Source organism: Melanerpes formicivorus, unplaced genomic scaffold (genome assembly GCF_026170545.1).
Source record: "Melanerpes formicivorus ecotype bairdi unplaced genomic scaffold, bMelFor1.0.p_v2 SCAF_5, whole genome shotgun sequence".
Classification (NCBI taxonomy): Eukaryota; Metazoa; Chordata; class Aves; order Piciformes; family Picidae; genus Melanerpes; species Melanerpes formicivorus.
In genome coordinates this window covers 33,416,932-33,439,432 of record NW_027142357.1, presented here as the reverse complement: position 1 = coordinate 33,439,432, position 22,501 = coordinate 33,416,932, and positions in this window count along the sequence as shown.

Genomic DNA, 22,501 nt, shown 5'->3' with positions numbered 1-22,501 from the left:
ATATTTGGAGGAACCAATTTGGAGCTCCAGGTGTTTCTTGAAATAGTTTATATGTTATTTTATTGAACATTTTCAGTTTTCCTATAATCTTAATATTCTGGTTATATCCATTACTAAGTGAGATCATTAAACTACGCTATTTTAGTTTTATACTTACCATAATTTCCTGTTACTTTCAGGTAAATAAAACACCTTTTGTCACAGGAGAATAAATAAATATTACTTCCCTTATTTTTTTTTTCATATTTATAGTAATTGCAAAGGCATCTTAAAAGTCTCATAACATTATTTCTCTTATTTGTATGGAAAAAAAACTCACTTTAGAACAATCATTTGCAGTAAAGCTCCAGTTCTGAAGGTTTTAGATTTATAGAGATAATGTTCAGTTCAAACACATAACAAAGATCCTTATTCTTCTACTGATGTATGTTATTGATGGTTTCTGAATGAGGAAAAGGAGTACATTCAAAATATACTCAAGGGCACCCTCCCATCTTTTTTTTTCCACATGATCTTTTCTCTTGTGATGTGTTTTGCTTGTGACTTTGCCTGCTTGCTGTTGGGAAAGTCTTTCTACTTTTAATAAAAGGAAAGAAAACCGCTTTCTGAAAGCTTTCAAGTTATTGAAAGATTACCAAGAGGAAAAGCTATGCAGATTAATTTTCCTCATTAATAATGGTTTAGTTTATTAGATAGTGTTGGATGATAGGTTGGACTGGATGATCTCAAAGATCTCTTCCAACCTGGTTAATTCTATTCTATTCTATTCTATTCTATTCTATTCTATTCTATTCTATTCTATTCTATTCTATTCTATTCTATTCCATTCCATTCTTAAATCAGAAAAAGTTAGAAAAGCATGTATATGTCTCTTTCAAAGTGGATCTTTTCTTTTGCTTTGAAAGAAGATTAGCTTCCCCCATTTTTGCTAGCATCCCATTGCCTGTTTGTCTCTTTGCTGTAAAACTTGGGTTCCTAGCTTCAACCAATAACAGTGTTAGCAGGATTCCCATCCTAATTCACGATATCATTAACTGTGATTATATAGAGCTTTATTTCAAATTGCTCTTGAAAAACCAGACAGCTTAAAAGAAAAGAGAAAACAACAACAACAACAAAAAGTCCCACATCACATACAGAAAGGAGATGTTTTCAAGCTGTCTTAAAGGATGAAGATTAAACTCCACTGCTGTGCCGGCAAGTGGGCCAGGCGGCCACAGAGGTAATTTATTGTTAAGCCCTAAGCAGGTCTAAACTTTTGTGTTACCTCTTTAAAGCCTTCTGAACACTTTAATTATAGCCATTCTATGAATAAAATTGGAGTTAAAAGAAGGCTGTAGTTTCAAGGACAGGTTACATAAAGAGCCTCATGCTGCCAGGCACCACCACAGCAATGAGCACTCAAGGAAAAAAAGAAAATTAAAAAAAAATAAAATAAAAATCCAGCCTTTTGCATATTTAGGCATGCATATAATGGAGGACATGAGTATTAAAGAGCTCAGCTTCACAGTGAAGTGTTTGATGCTATGTCAATATCTTGTAGTTATGTGACTACGAGTGGTTTGGAGCACAAGCCCTGTGACGAGAGGCTAAAGGAGCTGGGTTGGTTTAGCCTGGAGAAGAGGAGGCTCAAGGGAGACCTTATTGCTGTCTACAACTACCTGAAGGAAGGTTGTAGCCAGGTGGGGGTTGGTCCATTCTCTTCTCTCAGGCAACCAGCAGCAGAACAAGAGGACAAAGTCTCAAGGTGTGCCAGGGGAGGTTTAGGCTGGATGTTAGGAAGAAATTCTTCACAGGAAGAGTGATTGGCCATTGGAATGGGCTGCCCAGAGAGGCACTATCACTGGAAGCGTTTAGGAAGAGACTGGATGAGGCACTTGGCACCATAGTTTAGTTGATTAGATGGTTTTGGGTGATAGGTTGGACCTGATGATCTTGAAGGTCTTTTCCAAACTGGCTAATTCTGTATTCTGTACTGCAGTCTATGCAGGCAGAAGAGTATCCAGCTGTCTAACTAAGCATTAAGGTATCATTTCAGGTACCTTAATGTGGTGCCCCTTGGCTACTGCCAAGAATGCCAGCACTGGCAAGTCGTGGTAGCTGAAATACCAGGTATTTGGACACCATCAGTAGCACTGAGTGCTACCTCATGCCCCTAATATCATACAGTGGTTTAGGATGCTTCACCCAGCATCAGAGTCACTGCATGCTTATTTCACATGTTTTGAAAAATGAAGACTTCTTTGACAGTTCTGGGAGTTGATTTTTTTGTTGTGGTTGGTTTTGTTTGGTTGGTTTGTTTGTTTTATAAAACCTGAACAAGGTGAAGATGTTCACTGTTAAAAATGTAAAAATACTGCAAAATGTTGTTCACTGGTTACCATAGCTTTTGCTGCATCTTGCTCAGCTTAGCAGGAGTTCTGGGTGCCAAGCACAGATGATCTCTGTGCTACTGGTCTCTTACAGCTTTGGCTTATCTTAGCTTTAAAGTTTTGAGCAGCCACACAGAAGTGCTAGCATGAAAATAAGGGTAGTGAAACAACTCGATTAAATAATCCAATCATAGAACTTCCTACAGATTTTCCATCCAGACTGCTCATTTTGCTCATTTATCAGCACCAACATTTGAAAAATTACGTGTTCTCTCATTTGTCAACACCTCTGTGACAACCTTTTAGCCAGTTCTCCTTTTGATCATCCTCATAAAAATGGCAAATCTGATTTCCATTTTTCACGTCAGCTAAATCCATTTCCTTAAGAGTCTGAAACATTCTTCTTCTCTAACTTGTTATCTAGGGTCAAAGCTTCTTGTTCAGTAAGACTTTTATGAAATTGCTGTCTCCTTGTCATGCTCTCTGGGTTTTTTTCTCTTTGATGGACTATTTTGTCCCTATTTCTCTTCACTTTGTCATGGGGTTTGTGTTCTGCTTTTGTTGGGGGGGAAGAGGGGAGAGGGAGGGGGGGTTGGTTGTGTTCTGTTTGATTGGTTGTTTTTTTGTTTGTTTATTTGTGTGTTTTTGGTTGGTTATTTGGGTTTTGTTTGGGTTGGTTGGTTGGGTTGGGTTGGTTTGTTTGGGGTATTTGTTTGGTTGGGTTTTTTGGGGGTGGGGGGGTTGTTGGGTTTGTATTTTTTCAATAATACATTTCATCCCACATTGTGTGTCCGAACCAAGCCAATATCAACTGCAGACACAGCCGTCTTGAGATAGCTAAAAATACAGTACACTGAAAGATACTACCTAAAATTATACTGGAAAGGTTTCCACCTAACTACATAACATTTAATAAACCAGGCTCTCAAAAGCATACAACACTCACCCTGCTTCAGAATGCACTCATTGAATCATTAGCATCAAACATCAAATATCATATGCATCAGCAACCACAATGCCTCATTTGTGAGATCTTCTTCAGTTGTTACAAAATTAAATAAGGAACATAAGACTCTCAGGTGCTTTGAAATTATTACCCTCTATGAGACAGATGCCAAGACCAGGATACTGGGAATAGACTGACTTCTGCTCAGTTGCTTTTAATACATCAGCAGTACCTGTGTACAAAGTTAATTGGTATTACCTAACTTGCATTCCTCAACTATGAAAGCCTCTAGCATATACTATGAATAACAATTCCCTTTATACACAAGCTTACAGTGTTGATTACAAAGATAACTATAATTAAGCACTTTATCTTAATAAAATATAGACAAGTGAGCTTTTCATGCAGAAAATGAGATAATAAATTAATACCAAAAGACAAAATTCTATCAATGAATCAGCCACTGGCTCAAAAGTAAACAAGAAATGCAAATCACAGGCTGGTTTTCAGTTCATAGAGGATTTTGTTTTAAAATCTGGTGTGAGTTAAACACTCAGAAGAAAATAGGGAATGAAAAACAAGTACAACTTTATAAAACTGAAGATATGTACAGCGAGATGGCAACCATTCCTATCTGCAGATTCTTGAGATAGAATCATAGAATTGTTAGAGTTGGAAGGGACCTCAAGGATCATCTAATTCCAAACCCCCTGCCATGGGCAGGGACACCTCACACTACATCAGGTTGCTCAGAGCTAAATCCAGCCTTAAAAACCTCCAGGGATGGGCCTTCTACCACTTCCCTGGGCAACCTGTTCCAGTGTCTCACCAACCTCATGGGGAAGAACTTTTTCCTAACATCCAATTTGAATCTACCCATTTCTATTTTTGTTCCATTCTCCCTAGTCCTATAATTACCTGACACCCTAAAAAGTCACTCACCAACTTTCTTGTAGGACCCCTTAAGATACTGGGAGGCCACAATAAGGTCTCCTCAGAGCCTTCTCTTCTCCAGACTGCACAGCCCCAACTCCCTCAGTCTGTCCTCATAGGAGAGGAGCTCCAGCCCTCTAATCATCCTCGTGGCCCTTCTCTGATAGGTGACGTCTCACAAACATTATGATGCACATCAAATAGACTGCATCAAATTCATCAAATAGATAATAGAATCATGACCCAGGAAAGTACTTTTTTAAGTATTTCTTGAAATTATCCTAATGAGAAAGGTTTCTTGACGTACAGAAGTGTAGTAAATGAGCTCATAGGCCATTACAGACAACCAAATGACTGTTTGATATTCAATGACAAACAAAAAGCTAGACACGTGAAGATCTGTTAACAATGAAGACAGATATAAAAATACAGAATTTTTACCTAGATTTCAAGTGCACTCAGGTATTGAATTGGTGTATGCATTTGGTTATCATATTCCTAGAACTAGAGCACTGAAGAAGTTTCACTGGGTTAAAAGATTAAAATTAAAACCAGGGGTGAAAAAAATACATCAGAATCATAAATGAGACAACAAGCGGGCAAATATCAGGTACAAATATATAGGCAGGATACCTGGGGTTTTTTTCCTCTTGCCTGCCCAATAAAACTAGACAAAGTAATACATCTAAAAATAACTAATTTTTAAAATTATTATTTTATTCTTATACTGTGACTTTAATAAACTCATGACCCAAATAAGTTTGAGAAGGTGAAGCTGATATTTGTAAGAATGTTAAGTACATCAGACACCCTTAAATGAATTTGGTCCGAGACGTTAACTACCATGTATCTAAAAGTGATTAACAGTGTAAATTAGTGGTTAGGCAGGTGTGTCATTAGCATTATTTGAACCTAGCACTCTAAAAGCATAAACCCAGAAGCTGGTACCACTGATCTCATCATATGGTAAATATTCACAGAATCACCAAGGTTGGAAGAGACCTCAAAGATCATCAAGTCCAACCTGTCACCACAGACCTCTTGACTAAACCATGGCACCAAGTGCCACATCCAATCCCCTCTTGAACACCTCCAGGGATGGTGACACCACCACCTTCCTGGGCAGCCCATTCCAATGGCCAATCACTCTCTCTGTGAAGAATTTCTTCCTAATATCCAGCCTAAACCTCCCCTGGCACGGCTTGAGACTGTGTCCTCTTATTCTGGTGCTGGGTGCCTGAGAGAAGAGGCCAGCCTTCACTTGTCTACAACCTCCATTCAGGTAGTTGTAGACAGCAATAAGGTCTCCTCTGAGCATCAGTGAGCACTCACTTCATCTTGACATAGAAAAGAAGGTGGGGGGGGAGGGAAGGAAAAAAAAAAAAAAGACAGAAAAGGAAAAATGAAGGAAAATGAAAAAGGGGTGAGGGAAGAGAAGGGAAAAAAAGAAGGGGAAAAATGAAGAAAAAATGGAAGAAAGGTAAGGAAAAATTAGAAGGCTGGGGCAGGGGGGAAAGAGGAGTCTTGCAGTTAAACTCATTCCATCTTTGGATCTGCCTATTAACTTCTAGATAAATTTTCAATTTGAACCACTTTGAATCTCAAAGGCAATCAGCCTCCAAGCTTCTAGCTGGACTCAAGAACTTCAGCATGCCAAAATTATCCATTGCAGTGTTTTTGTTACCTTCTTTTCACTCAACATTGTAGACTTTATTAGAATAAACCTTTATTAGAATAAACCAAACCAGGTTGGAAGAGACCTTCAAGATCATCGTGTCCAACCCATCAACCAATCCAACCCACCCAAACAGCTAACCCATGGCACCAAGCACCCCGTCAAGTCTCCTTCTGAACACCTTCAATGACGGCGACTCCACCACCTCCCCGGGCAACCCGTTCCATAGCGCAATCACTCTTTCTGTATAGAACTTCTTCCTAACATCCAACCTGAACCTCCCCTGGCGCAGCTTGAGACTGTGTCCTCTTGTTCTGGTACTGGGTGCCTGGGAGAAGAGACCATCATCAGCCTGTCTACAACCTCCCTTCAGGTAGTTGTAGAGAGTGATAAGGTCACCCCTAAGTCTCCTCTTCTCCAGGCTAAGCAGCCCCAGCTCCCTCAGCCTCTCCTCATAGGGCTTGTGTTCCAAACCCCTCACCAACTTTGTTGCTCTTCTCTGGACTCGTTCCAGCAAGTCAACATCCTTCCTAAACTGAGGGGCCCAGAACTGGACACAGTACTCGAGGTGTGGCCTAACCAGTGCAGTGTACAGGGGCAGAATGACCTCCCTGCTCCTGCTGGCCACACTGTTCTTGATGCAGGCCAGGATGCCATTGGCCCTCTTGGCTGCCTGGGCACACTGCAGGCTCATGTTAAGCCTACCATCAACCAGCACCCCCAGATCCCTCTCTGCCTGGCTGCTCTCTAGCCACTCTGACCCCAGCCTGTAGCACTGCATGGGGTTGTTGTGGCCAATGTGCAGAACCCGGCATTTGGATGTGTTAAATCTCATGCCGTTGGATTCTGCCCATCTGTCCAGCCTGTCCAGGTCTCTCTGCAGAGCCTCTCTACCCTCCAGCAGATCAACTCTTGCCCCCAGCTTGGTGTCGTCAGCAAATTTACTGATGATGGACTCAATGCCCTCATCCAGATCATCAATAAAGATGTTAAAGAGCACAGGGCCCAGCACTGATCCTTGGGGCACACCACTAGTGACTGGTTGCCAGCTGGATGTGGCACCATTCACCACCACTCTCTGGGCTCGGCCCTCCAGCCAGTTCCTAACCCATCGCAGTGTGCTCCCGTCCAAGCCATGGGCTGACAGCTTGGCCAGCAGTTTGCTATGGGGGACGGTGTCAAAGGCCTTGCTGAGGTCCAGGTAGACTACATCAACAGGCCTCCCCACATCCACCAGGCGGGTCACCTGATCATAGAAGGAGATCAGGTTGGTCAGGCAGGACCTGCCCTTCCTAAATCCATGCTGGCTAGGCCTGATCCCTTGGCCATCCTGTAAGTGTTGTGTTATTGAACTCAGGATGACCTGTTCCATGATCTTGCCTGGCACTGAGGTCAGGCTGACAGGCCTGTAATTCCCTGGCTCATCCAACCGGCCCTTCTTATGGATGGGCACCACGTTGGCCAGCTTCCAGTCCTCTGGGACCTCGCCAGTGAGCCAGGACTGCTGGAAAATTATGGAGAGTGGCTTGGCCAGCTCATCTGCCAGCTCTCTCAGCACCCTAGGATGAATCCCATCTGGTCCCATGGACTTGTGGGGATCCAAGCTGCTAAGGAGAGTTCCAACTACCGCCTCATGGAACATAGGGAAACTGTGCAGCTCCCTGGCTCCTTCTGCTAGCTCTGCAGGCCAGCTGTCAGGAAGACGTTCTGCCCTTCTAGTAAAAATTGAGGCAAAGAAGGTGTTAAGTATCTCTGCCTTTTCCTTATCCTTGGTTACAATGTTCCCCTCCGTATCCACCAAGGAGTGGAGGTTTTCCTTCCCCTTCCTCTTACTATTAATGTATTTATAGAAGGACTTTTTGTTGTCCTTCACAGTAGAGGCCAGTTTAAGTTCCAAGTGTGCTTTTGCCTCCCTAATTCTCTTCCTACAAGACCTAGCAACATCCTTAAACATTCTGTGGGTTGCCTCCCCTCGCTTCCAAAGGTGATACACCCTCTTTTTTTCCCTCAGTTCCATTAAAAGTTCATGAACCATCCAGGCTGGCCGTCTGCCCCGGCGGCTCATCTTCTGGCACATTGGCACAGCCTGTCCCTGAGCCTTCAACAATTCTTCATTGAAGTAGGTCCAGCTCTCCTGGACCCCTTTGTTTTTAAGGACTTTATCCCAAGGAACCCTCTGAATTAGTTCCTTGAGTAACCCAAAGTCTGCCCTCCGGAAGTCCAGAGTGGAGGTCTTCTTGCCGCCCCTCTTGGCTTGACCAAAAACCGAGAATTCAATTATCTCGTGGTCACTGGACCCCAAACACCCTCCAACCACCACATCACCCACCAGTTCTTCCCTGTTGGTGAAGAGGAGGTCAAGCATAGCCTTGCCCCTGGTAGGCTCTCGCAGCACCTGGGATAAGAAGCTGTCCTCCATGCATTCTAAAAACCTTCTAGACTGTCTCCTCTCTGCCGTGTTGAGTTCCCAGCAGATGTCAGGCAGGTTGAAGTCACCCATGAGAACAAGGTCCGGAGATCTTGAGACAGCCCTAAGCTGCCTATAGAATGCTTCGTCAACATCTTCCTCCTGGTTGGGTGGTCTATAACAGACTCCAACCAGGGTGTCTGCCCTGCTGGTCTTCCCTCTAATTCTTATCCACAAGCATTCAACCCGATCATCCCTAATCTCCATCTCAATGGCATCTAGTGTCTTTCTGATGTACAGGGCCACCCCTCCACCCCTTCTTCCTCGCCTGTCTCTCCTGAAGAGCTTGTAACCGTCAATTGCAGCGCTCCAGTCGTGTGAGTCGTCCCACCACGTCTCTGTGATGGCAACTATATCATAATTTTCCTGCTGCATCAAGGCTTCCAGCTCCTCCTGTTTGTTACCCATGCTTCGTGCATTAGTGTACATGCACTTCAGCTGGGCTGCTGGTTTCACCTCCAACTCTAGCTTGTCGCCCCCAGACTCTTGTCTGAGAGGACTCTCTTCAGCCCCTTCCCCCTTCGAAACTAGTTTAAAGCCCTGTCTATGAGACCCGCCAATTCCCTACCCAGGATTTTTTTATCTTTGGGGGACAGTCCGTTCTCATATACAGTGATCTTTCCCCTTCTCTGGGACAGATGTACTCTATCTGTTGCCAGCTGGCCTGACTTGGGTTGCTGTGAATTTGAGTCCGCGGGTTTGGGTGTTTTTTTTGGGTGGTTTTTTTTGGGTGGTTTTCTTCTTGTGAGTTCTGGGATTGTTGTGTTCATTTATTTTCTTAGTTTGGGGTTTGTATAAACCATGTGGCACTAGGATCCACTAGAAACAAAAATAAATGAGTGAGGAGCTAGCTCTACCTCATACAACAAACGGGACTGGAATTGCCAGTTGAAAATTTTTGATTTTATAAAGCTGCAGTTCCCTCATAGGCTGCTACATGAGATATGCATGCTTGAACTTCTAACTCTTTTATTTGCAGCCATCATCTTGAGCAGATAAATTCAAACACTCAGAGGGGCAGGTGGCGGTGCAGCTGCAGATGTCACTGTGAAACAAATATGATCAGGCCAGATTTAGTGATGACCCAGTAGGAAATGAATTAGACATTAAAGGTGACTGTGGGCATTTTTAACAACCCAAATTGCATTTCAAATAGATAACACTGTTATGCAAATTTGGGCCACTTTGCAGGCTCAATCAAATAATTTTGAACCTATTTAAAACAATCTCAGAGCATAACATTGCCCCATTGTTCATTTTCATGAATCACAGGATAGTGTTGTGGTTTATAGCAGACCATTACAGCTAACAGGACACAATTGAACTGCACATTGTCATTACTCCAGACACCACATTCTGCAGTGGAGTTGCTCTGAATAACATATATCAGGTTACCAGAGACAATGGGACAGTAGCAATTTCTTTGTGCTATATTTCTTTCCTGCTTGCCTCACGATTTGTTATCAAGACACTTTTCAGCCTTTTACTTCTGAGCAGCTCTTTCTTACAACAGATGACATTACAAATAATTCAACCTCCCTCTGTGCTATCACGTCCCCATGCAATACAGAAAAGGACACATAGCAAGTTGCAGGGTTATTAAATCACAGAGCTATCTCCACAGCTGCCACAGACATGCAAACAAACGTAAATTATTCCCAACCCCTCCCCATTTTTTCATTTACCCTCAAATTCCCCTCCTCTTTCTACCTCATTTTGCTCTGTGTTGTCTATCTTAGTCAAATAATGGATAGAATAGAATAGAATAGAATAGAATAGAATAGAATAGAATAGAATAGAATAGAATAGAATAGAATAGAATAGAATAGACCAGGTTGAGATCATCGAGTCCAATCTATCATCCAACACTATCTAATCAAATAAACCATGGCACCAAATGCCCAATCAAATCTCTTCCTTAACACCGCCAGTGATGGTGACTCCACCACCTCCCCAGGCAGCCCATTCCAACAGCCAATCACTCTTTCTGTGAAGAACTTCTTCCCAACATCCAGCCTAAACCTCCCCTGGTGCAGCTTGAGACTGTGTCCTCTTGTTCTGGTGCTGGATGCCTGGGAGAAGAGACCAACCTCCATCTGGCTACAACCTCCCTTCAGGTAGCTGGAGAGAGCAATAAGGTCTCCCCGGAGCCTCCTCTTCTCCAGGCTAAGCAACCCCAGCTCCCTCAGCCTCTCCTCATAGGGCTTGTGTTCCAAACCCCTCCTCAGCTTTGTTGCCCTTCACTGGACACGTTCCAGTAAGTCAACATCTTTCCTAAACTGAGGGGCCCAGAACTGGACTGTGGCCTAACCAATGCTGAGTACAGGGGGAGAATGATGCCCTTGCTCCTGCTGGCCACACTATTCCTGATACAGGCCAGGATGCCATAATTGCAGGAGAATGTGTTATTTCTTACGGCTTATATTAATCTAAAGTGAAATTTAAGGCAAAGCCTTCACTGATTTCAGCAGTGTCAAGATGATTCTATTTGTCCCACAGCTGCTCTCACTGAACATTACATCACTAGAATTTACAGTGTTCTGAAACGTCTCAGAAATAAGTTTGCATTCTCACAATAGCATCAAATCAGTAGGTACCGTCCTCAGAGTAGAAATTCCAAGCTCTAGGCCTAGCTGGAAAAAAAAATATGCTTTTATAAAACAGGTGAGAAACCATCAACTAGTCTTAAACACTGGTGTGGGTTCTTTGGGGGTACGCCTCTGTGAGACCAAGAGATTGCCTGAGATTGCTCTGATCATCCCATTTGGGAGCCACAAGCAATACAGTAGCATTAAGGCTCAGATTCATTAGAATAGAATAGAATAAACCAGGTTGGAAGAGACCTTCAAGATCATGGCATCCAACCCATCAACCAATCCAACCCACCTAAAAAACTAAACCATGGCACCAAGCACCCCATCAAGTCTCCTCCTGAACACCTCCAATGACAGCGACTCCACCACCTCCCACTCTGTATAGAACTTCTTCCTAACATCCAACCTAAACCTCCCCTGGCACAGCCTGAGACTGTGTCCTCTTGTTCTGGTACTGGCTGCCTGGAAGAATAGACTAATCAGCCTTCCTAAAAGCAGGATATTAATTTGAGCAGAGCACTGTGAACTGGATCTGTTGCAGTATCTTTATTTGATTGTTGACAACTCCTGATGAGTCTAATAGTCTGCTCCTTTGTAAAAATATTTTTGTTTTCATTGAGTTCCTATGGACAAACATTTCCATTGCCAAAACCTGCAGCTTGCTACCTTTTTGCTTCAGAGGTATGGAGAAAAGGGTTATTAAATCATGCCTACATATTCTAACTGATCGAGTTCAGGCAGATCAGAAGGGGAACGGACAGTGGAGGGAAGTTTGATTAATTTATCTTTTCCTTTTGGTTTGGGGCAGTTTGTTTTTTGGTTCTTATAGAAAATAATGACCTGCAACTGTCAGATATCAGTCCGAAACATATCTCAAAATGAAACCATCTGAAGAAAGGAGACTGAACAAATGTGCTGCAAGCGCTAGGTCACAAAAAATCTTGACCAATTCTGACACACAGGAAATATTTTTAACTCTTCCTAATCCCTTTCACCAGCAGGATCTTTTGGGCTAAAGGGATTAAATTCAGTACTTTTGTAAAGGTCAAAAGAGGACCATTTCTAAAATCTGTTCAACTTTCTTCTTTGCTTCTTTTGAATGGTGCACAAGAGAGAGAACAATTGTATGGATTCGAGTTTCCATTTAACATATTTTTGACATTTGCTCCTCTGGTGATGGAATGAAGGGCAGTCAGTTAACTTCACTGGGGCTCACAAAGAAAAGAGATGTCAACAGAGCTTAGACCATTTCTTTACAGCTGACATGAGTCTTCAGAATGTCTGGGAAGAAGCCACACGAAGTATTTTGTCATATAATTTCTTTTTTTTTCTTGTTTTGTTTTTTTTTTAAGTCTTTCAGTGTTTCCTGACAGCCCTGGGGCTCATAATGCTGTATTTCAATTTATTTCATAAAGCCCAACTCTCAGAGCTACTAGAGATTATTTTAAAAGCTCCCTTAAAATATTAAAAAGCATCTTGGGTCTGCACAAGTTAAAAAAAAAATATTATCACCTAATCACAGCACTGCTGAATCACAGAAATTAGAGATTGAAAGGATCTATCACTCTATCCCCATGCCAGTGAAGGATTGCCCTCTAGAGTACACTTTCTACTATTTTTTCACATCTCATTTGAAACTGTCTTAAGTGATGGGTCTTTCACTACTACTTATTCTCTCTCTTCTACATTCTGAATTTAGTGAATGAAGCTTCATCATGGCATTCAGCCCACTTCTTATTTTTCTTAATTTCAACCCATTATTCTCAGTTACACCCCTCTGTTCCTCTTCATAGCAATTCTTCACCTCCATCAGCTTTTACTGAACAAGTGTTTCAAGGAAGTTACCATGCCCTCTTCTCGATTTGTATATCCAGTTTAAATATATTGCATTCCTAATGTTGCCTTATAAATAGAATAGAATAGAATAGAATAGAATAGAATAGAATAGAATAGAATAGATCAGGTTGGAAGAGACCTTCAAGATCATCGCATCCAACCCACCAACCAATCCAACCCACCTAAACAACTAACCCATGGCACCAAGCACCCCATCAAGTCTCTTCCTGAAAACCTCCAATGACGGCGACTCCACCACCTCCCCAGGCAGCCCATTCCAATGGGCAATCACTCTCTCTGTATAGAACTTCTTCCTAACATCCAACCTAAACCTCCCCTGGTGCAGCCTGAGACTGTGTCCTCTTGTTCTGGTGCTGGGTGCCTGGGAGAAGACACCATCATCCGCCTGTCTGCAACCTCCCTTCAGGTAGTTGTAGAGAGTGATAAGGTCACCCCTGAGTCTCCTCTTCTCCAGGCTAAGCAATCCCAGCTGCCTCAGTCTTTCCTCATAGGGCTTGTGTTCCAAACCCCTCACCAACTTTGTTGCCCTTCTCTGGACTCGCTCCAGCAAGTCAACAAAACCAGATCCCTCTAGTCACTTAATCTTTCTGGTTGATTTTCTGCAACTTGCCTCCCACCAATCACAGTATCACAGTATCACAGTGTCACTAAGGTTGGGAGAGACCTCGAGGATCATCAAGTCCAACCTGTCACCACAGACCTCATGACTAGACCATGGCACCAAGTGCCACGTCCAATCTCCTCTTGAACACCTCCAGGGATGGTGACTCCACCACCTCCATGGGCAGCCCATTCCAATGGCAAACGACTCGCTTGGTGAAGAACTTTCTCCTCACCTCGAGCCATGGACAACCCTGAGGTGGCAACAGTCAAAGGCATTGAATTTTGCCTTCGGGCCTAAAGCCCCCAAAGCAAGTCCTGGTCTTATCCTGCCAGTCTCCTAGAAAAGCACCATTTGTGTTGCTGTTCTCTGAATTGTGTTTTAGCTTGTGACAGAAGGAGGCAGGATGGACAGCCTGCAGGCCAGCTCTGTGAAACAGTGGCAAGGATAAAGGAGAGAAGAAAGAATTTTGATGGAATAGAAAGCATCAGCACGTAAGAAGGAAGTTGATAAAAATAAAGAGAAATACAAACTTTTGTCAACATTTTGGGTTTTTTTTTCATATACAAGGTATGGGAGAAACAACAGAAGATTGAAATACTGCATTTAAAATAAGCATTAGTACATGTCCAATGGTCTAACAAGAACAGGTGAAGGCTGAAAGAGTAGTAGAGTGGCAGAAGAGCAGATGAGGCATGGACATCAGAGACCCCTTGTGGGCTAGAAGGAAGCTGGTGAGTAACATAATGAACATCCCCTCTGAGTCATGCTAACACTTTTGGTTTTCAGAACCATGAGGGATACTACTGGGAGCTGATTAAAGGAGAAAAAGTAGCATTCTGAAAGTAAGGGGGAAGTTTAGGCTCAAGGTGAGGAGAAAGTTCTTCACAGAAAGAGTCATTCAACATTGGAATGGGCTGCCCAGGGAGGTGGTGGAGTCACCATCCCTGGAGGTGTTCAAGACGGGATCGGACATGGCACTTGGTGCCATGGTCTAGTCATGAGGTCTGTGGTGACAGGTTGGACTTGATGATCTTTGAGGTCTCTTCCAACCTTGGTGATACTGTGATTTACTTCTTTTAATAGTGAACCCTTTTTGTACTACTGTGTTCTACCTGAAATAACAGAGTTTATGTTTTGTGGACAAATATTCTGTTGTCTTTGAGTAAGCCATAAACTAATATGCCCTTATGGCAGACCCAGTCATCAATCTGGTCCTCACTGTACCAAGTGACCCTGCCAAACAAACAAGCCACAATTTCACCCAACTTCACAGATAAGCTAGTCCTTGAAACAGAAACCATGACAGGCTGCACAACCTCCAGGATGAGTGTTGTTTGCTGTGTGTACAGACTGCAGGAGTATATACATACAGACTAAAGCAAAGCGTGTCTGAGCAAACAGCCAGGGAGCTGCAAGCTGATGCTACAAGTAGGCTGAACACGTAGGTCAGTGTGGTGTGCAAATAGCTTTCTGCCATTAATAACAGCTTTAGTCTATTAATGGTAGCTTTTAAAAGGTGACCTAATAATATTGCTTCTGATCTGTCTCTGCTTCCAGCAAAATCCCCCATTAGGCAGAAGGGAATTTCCAACACTTAGTACTAAGTCCAGCTATAATCTTACCAGATTTTGCTTCCTTTGTGATTCTCCAACTTGCTGTCAGCCAGAAAACCCACGCAGCACTTCTCTGAAACAAGCAAAAGGACATGATTGCACTCACTGCTACTAATATATCATATTTAAGAAGCTTTTCTGAAGAGTAGAGGTAGCTATTTAGAAGGAAATATTGGGTCTTGCTTCTCAAAGATCTCATAAATTGGAAGGAAACAAAACTTTAAGTGCGATAAATCTATCTTTAATGTCAATACAAAACTCATTGTTGCGGTCAACAGCATTTGAGAGGAGTTTTAGGAGGTTCAGAAGCAAAATGCTCCCTGGAAGTTCTATCAAATGTAGCTGATATGTCAAGTCAGCAGATTTGAAATGCTCTGTTTGGGAAAACAGCAAACATCTATGATCTATCAGATTCTTCAGAGCAGTTCAACCTGACAATGATTCAGCAGCTGCTCCAGCTTCTGCCAGCCCATTTTGAGCAGAGTCCCCTGCATTCTCCTTGCCCTGTCCTAGCTGAGAACCAGCCTCCAGGACAGTCTGAGTACAAACATGCTCCCCATCGTGCATCCCCTTTAACTGCTACAATTTTCACCTCTTAGCATATGCAGTCAGCTCTTAAGGTAGGACAAATAAACCAGTGTTGAGGAAGAAGGATCATGTGGCTGCAACACAAATCTAACTCTTCACTGTACCAAGTGACCCTGCCAAACAAACAAACCAGGAGATAATACTTTTTGTATTAGGGTTCTTTGGCTTATTGCTCTAATTTACCCCACATGCTACCTAGGCCCATCTTACCAACCAACTTGTCATTTTCATTTTTCCTGTTATAAACATCTAGAAGCAAGCATATTCCCTGTAATATATTCTTAAGTGTTGGGGAGTCTCAGCTACAGATCTCCTCATTTAGGTATGCAGAAAGGCCTTTGAGGAAACAGACACCTTTTAAGAGGGAACATCAGAAGGAACAGTAATAGCTCCAGTGATGGTGCTTTCATCAATCTTCTGCTTCCAGATCTATGAAGCAGTGAAGTCATGTGTCAGTGCACAAACTGAAGTTCATTAGGTGGCAATTTGGAATCCTGATATTTTCACAATAAGTTTTCTTTTAAGGTTGGGATAAAAAGCTGATAGTGCAGCTAATTTAAGAAGGACATCGAGACACTTGAACGTGTCCAGAGAAGGGCAAAAAGGCTGGTGAGAGACCTTGAGCACAAGCCCTTCGAGGAGAGGCTGAGGGAGCTGGGATTGTTCAGCCTGGAGAAGAGGAGGCTCAGAGGTGACCTCATTGCCCTCTACAACTACCTGAAAGGTGTTTGTAGCCAGGAAGGGGTTGGTCTCTTCTCCCAGGCAACCAGAACCAGAACAAGGGGACACAGTCTCAAGCTGCACCAGGGGAGGTTTAGGCTGGATGTTAGGAAGAAGTTCTTCACAGAAAGAAAGGCCATTGGAATGGGCTGCCTGGGGAGGTGGTGGAGTCACCATCACTGGAGGTGTTTAAAAGGAGACTGGATGGGGTGCTTTGTACCATGGTTTAGTTGATTAGATAGTGTTGGATGATAGGTTGGACTTGATGATCTCAAAGGTCTCTTCCAACCTGGTCTATTCTATTCTATTCTATTCTATTCTATTCTATTCTATTCTATTCTATTCTATTCTATTCTATTCTATTCTATTTCATTTCTATTTCTATTTCTATTTCTATTCTATTCTGTTTTAACATTACTTCAAATGATATTATTATTCAGGCATTAGAATGGGCTCTCAGGCATTGGAATGGGCTGCCCAGGGAGATGGTTGAGTCACCATCCCTGGATGTGTTTAAAGGTTGTTTAGATGTGGTGCTTGGGGATATGGTTTAGAGGTAAACCTCATAGAGTAGGGTTATCAGTTGGACTTGCTGATTCTGAAGGTCTTTTGCAACCTGAATGTTTCAGTGATTCGATGATTATTTGTATTAGTTTACAAAGTGAAAATTGACCCAAAACTCATCTGCATCTTCACCTAATATTTACTGAGTGTGATGTGCTATTAGAAAAAAAAAAGAATAAAGGAGGAAATTAAACCTTTTTCCTGTACAATGCTGAGCAGTCATATTGAATCCATCATAGATCAAACAGCTTGCAAAAATGGGAGCCCTGAGCTCCAGAAAGTCCTTACCTTACAAGGTAATAGGGTTCTCAAGTGTGATTCAAAAAAAAACTAAATAAGCTTGTGGGAAGGAATTGATAAATCTTCATTCTAAATCTCCCCCTTGATCATGACAAGTGTAACAGAAGGTAAGATGGGCAGCCCTTCCCTACCATTATGTGGGGAGAGGTAGGGGAAGAGTCCTTAATGGTCACAGCTCTTTCTTATAAGGGAAAGGCTGAAAAAGGGAAAGCTGACTGCACTGTCCTATTTCTTTGTCACGGAGGATCCTGTAACTGCACAGGATTTGATCACAGTTTAAACTGATGAATGTCATCTGAAAGCCTAGATTCACGATGACAGTATTCAGCTAAACTCTGACAGGAACAAACAGACAGTAAGTGCTGCCGCTTAATAAGGAGCTTTTAGCAGTATCAAAGTTTCAGAAAATCTAACTAAATGGCTGTTAGAGTTGTGACTTCTCCACTAAAAGTAGCCAGAGTCCTTCCCCTTGCCCTAAACTTTTCCTCTGTTATCATGTCCCCCAAGCTGTGCTTATGAAAAACACCATGGACACTATGCATAGGTACTGAGCACTTCATTTAAGTTTATCTGAAACAAAATGGGAACAGATTGAAGCCCACAGCTTTTAATCAGCAGTCACCTCCATCCTCTTAGCACCTCAATTGCTCCCGAGCATCTCAGCACACATCTGGGCAGAGTGCAGAGTCTAGCAAGGTAGAACCCCGGGGCCTAACAACTAAATTATTCACAATTTGCCCAGGAAGGCTCTGAATACAGTACTTCTCAGCAAGTACCTTTTCTAAAGAGCAGAGAGGTTGTTTGTGTTTCGTCTTGCATGCTGCAGAAGTTATCACCGCCCTGCAGAGGCAAAACAAAGCGAATACTCTGCACTCCTGGAACAGGCACTGCATTTGCACAAAGGTAGCAGAGCTCAGAAAGACCCTATGGTTTCCTGCATCCAATATCCTGTATTTGTCCTTTGATGAGAAAAATCTATCTCTGTAATGTTTCAAGGTTGTTTCTTAGGACACCATTATCACAGCTACAGAGAAGAATCAAAACAGCCTGTGACTTCATAGATGCACAATTGCAAAGATCTGTAGGAACAAGGAATAATCAGGAAGGATATTAAGAGGATATTAAGGATATCAAGAGTCTCTTCAAGAAGTAGCTTTAAAGCCACTGACACCAATTTATTTGCTAGCCTATGGCTGCAGTTTGCTATGGGTGAGCTACTGTCTTGCTTTTGATCTAAGCAGGATGACTATTCCCTGCTCTCAAGTCAAAGAGCACAAAACCAGTGGGAAGGAGATGAGAAATCTGAGGATAACACACCTTGCCATGGTGCTGTGGGAGTTGGGGTCCCACTGGTCCCTGAGTGTGGGGGGAAAGAGTATTTTCAAGTAGAATACAGAATTAACCAGGTTGGAAAAGACCTTCAAGATTATCAAGTCCAACCCATCACCCAACACTATCAACTAAACTGTGGTACTAAGTGCCTCATCCAGTCTCTTCTTAAACACTTCCAGTGATGGTGACTCCACCACCTCCCTGGGCAGCCCATTCCAATGGGCAATCACTCTGTCTGTGAAGAATTTCTTCCTAACATCCAGCCTAAACCTCCCCTGGCGCAGCTTGAGACTATGTCCTCTCATTCTGTCACAGGTTGCCTGGGAGAAGAGACCAACCCCCACCTGGCTATAACCTCCCTTCTGGTAGTCATAGACAGCAATGAGGTCTCCCCTGAGCTTCCTCTTCTCCAGGCTCCCTCAACCACTCCTCACAGGGCTGTGCTCCAGACCCCTCATCAGCTTTGTTACCCTTCTCTGGACATGTTCCAGCAACTTAGCATCTTTCTTAAACTGGGGGGCCCACAACTGGACACAGTACTCAAAGCATATATACCCATTACTCAAGGTGTGTATATCCAGTCAAAACTCTGCATTAAAAATTGGTAAGCAGGATTTTATTTGCTTCTGATTCTTACATAACTGAGGACTTGCGCTCATACTTCCTAGCAAAGTGTCTCATCTTGTTTAGATATCAACACAAGGATAAAGAAAGTGCCTATCTTTGCTCACAGCTATGCTTCAAATCCAGCCATTTTATTTCCCTTATGAGTTATAAAAGGACTCAGGTTTGGATAAGAGGGGGAAAAAAAAAAAAAAGACAAAAAATAAACAAAACCCACCAAAAACCATGGCAACACAGATACAGTCTTAAAAGTGAAAAGGATGAGAGGACAGAGAAGCAAGTTGCTGCAACCCCTGACAGTTTTCACCAATCCAAGATCCCAATGATTTCACAGAAAGGAAAGTGGCAGAAGTAACAAATGAAAGCCATTTCTGATTATTGGTAATAATACAGGGGAACACACACTGCCAAATCACATATTTTGCAGTGTTAATCTAATAAGTAGACAATAAAAAGCAGTGAAATGTAGAGGTGGGACTGAATCCCATCTGCAAATATAAACCTCAGCTGTTTGCAGCATTCATATCCTCAATCTTGTTTCCTCCAAAATGATAGCAGGGAGCCCTACCATGGAAGAAAAGACCATCAAGGACTATTAAATACAGAAATATAATATAATCTCCAGCTCACAAGGTCCCTAAACTGCAGATTGCCAGAAGCTAGAAGAGTATATCAGAGCTGTAGGTTTGATTTATTCCCACACACTTCCCCTAAACATCTGTTACTGGCAGCTGCTGAAGGCGAGCAGTGGGGCTGGGCAGACCTTTCCTCTGTCCCACTCTGTGCTCACTTTCCAGATCAGTTTAATGTTCAGGTTGTAAATTGTGACCCCTCTAGCTCCCCAAAACGCTGTATGGAGGAGAGGAAGAGGATAGATTCTTTTACAAAACTGCATGGAAGTGAGACAGTTGTGTATGGCATAGACAGAGAAGGGAAGACAGGAAAATGAGACACTGGATTTTCAGTAAAATCCATGGGAGGAGACCTGAACAAGATGTAATCCTTTCAAAGTGGATTGGAAATACCTGCCTGGAACACATCAAAAGCATCTCTGATACAGTTAGTACATAAAATACTGCAACCCTGGGTTACTCACAAGACCAACAAAACAAACTTATTTCAATAAATCTTTTACAGAGAATTCAAATGGGAACAGATTTATTGTGATCTTGTAGTGGGTGTGGTCTTGCAAAAGCATGCAGAGTTTGCACAAGGACAGCTTTTATGTGAATTGATGACATTTCAGCACACCTACCTTTTTATCATAAATAAGAATTTATTCTGTGCAGAGCAAATAGCTGGGAAAAGCAACCTGTGCCTGAAAGCTTGTCATAGCAAGGAAATGATAGAATACAGGAGTACTCTAAATACAGGAGTACTCAGTTCTCAGATTGTCTCCCATGTTTCCACCAAGTGCTCTCAGCAGAGCTTGAGAAAAATCCTTCAGTCTCTCACCTTAAGGAGGATGAGGAAAAATAAAAGTATTCTTCACTTAAATTCTCGTCCCTAAGCATCTCTTCACAAGCATGGAGAACACAGTGCTTCAGAGCTGTAAGTGAGCAACAGATTCTCCAAAGCTCGAGCAGATAAGTGATGTCCATTAGAAAGAGAAAATTACAATTTTCCATTACATTGTTTCCTATTTCCCACTCAAATACACATTTTCTGCTTCAGGCTGCAGATGCTGCTGTTAGCTGGAGACCACACATAGGCACCAGGGATGAAACATTTCTCCCCTTCCAGTGATGTACAAACCAGGTTTCAATTAGAATGACACCTCCCACATGTACAAGGAGGAAAGCACCTGAACAAGGTATTCTGCTTAGTAATATTTAATTTCCATGCAACTGCAAACACAGGAGACTTGAATTATTGTTAGGATTTCCATAACTCAGGCCAGTAAGTATTTAGAATTAGCTGCTGCCCTGAGTAAATGCTCACAAGAGTCTCTGCTGCTGTAAGCAAAACTGAATCCCTATCATTTTCCCCTGCAATACCAAGCAAAGATATAGTAGTCCATATAATTATTTCTTTCAGAAAATGCAATAGAAATAAGTCATCAGCCTTAGGGGAGAAACATTCCACCAGCAAATTCCTAGGTGTTTCTAGGACAGGGCCTAATGTCAATACAGCTAGCCCCTCACACAACAGCCAGTACTGGAAACTGTGTTTTCTGCAGTCAGAAGCTGTGTGGCTCAGGAAAAAAGAAGAAAAAAAAAAAGAGGCTTGCAAGGTGTAGAAAACATTTTGCTCTTGAAAAAGTCTGTTTGTTGAACACCAAACCAAGTCAGTACAGCTCTGTGCCCCTCTAAATTCAGCACATAGTCCTACACAACTGTCCTAACTCAAGGATTAATTTAATGACTGCCTAAATTTTATTTCATCAAGTCACTAGGGAGGATAGGAACAGGGACAACAAGACCTAAGAGTCACCCAGCACTGGGAAGATCTAGCAGCACCCACAAATACTAAATAAATAAATTGATAAGAAAGAAGGAAAAGAAGAAAGAAGAGAAATGAGGGCAAGAAAGAAGGGCAAGAAAGGAAAGAAGATCAAGAAGGGAAAGAAGAGAAAGAAAGGAATAAAGGAAGAGTGAGAAAGAGAGAGAGAAAGAAAGAGAGAAAGCGAGAGAGAAAGAGAGAGAGAAAGAGAGAGAGAGAAAGAGAGGGAGGGAGGGAGGGAGGAAGGAAGGAGAGGAAAATAAAGCACACATCAATATACAAAGCATAAGGAAAATCCTGACTGATATAACGGAAATTGCATGAATAACAGTTAGTGAATGGGGGGAAGATAAAAACTACCACAGGAAGTGACTGACAATTGTGCCTGTGTCCAGTTCATCCTCATGAAGCAAGCAGCAAAAGGCCAGTAGCATTTGGAAAGGCTGATAAAGGAGCATTGTATCACTAAGTGCTCAGAGGAAAAAAAATCTTTACACCAAATCCAGTCAATTGGTGCTGAACTTGTATTGATCAGAGCAGCTGAGAAATGCTTCAAATGCAGGTGTAACACTGAAACATCCTGGCAGCTCATCCTTCTGAAAAAATCCCCACAAAACTAGAGCAAGGAACAGCCTAGTTTTGCAGAGGCACTGCAGCCAGATCCTATAGCAACAGGTGCAACAGAAAACACACAGTAATGTTAACCTCATCTAGTATCATAGTATCAGTCAGGGTTGGAAGGGACCACAAGGATCATCTAGTTCCAACCTCCCTGTCATGGTCGGGGGCACCCCACACTAGATCAGGATGGCCAGAGCCTCATCCAGCCTGGTCTTAAACACCTCCAGGGACAGGGCCTCAACCACCTCC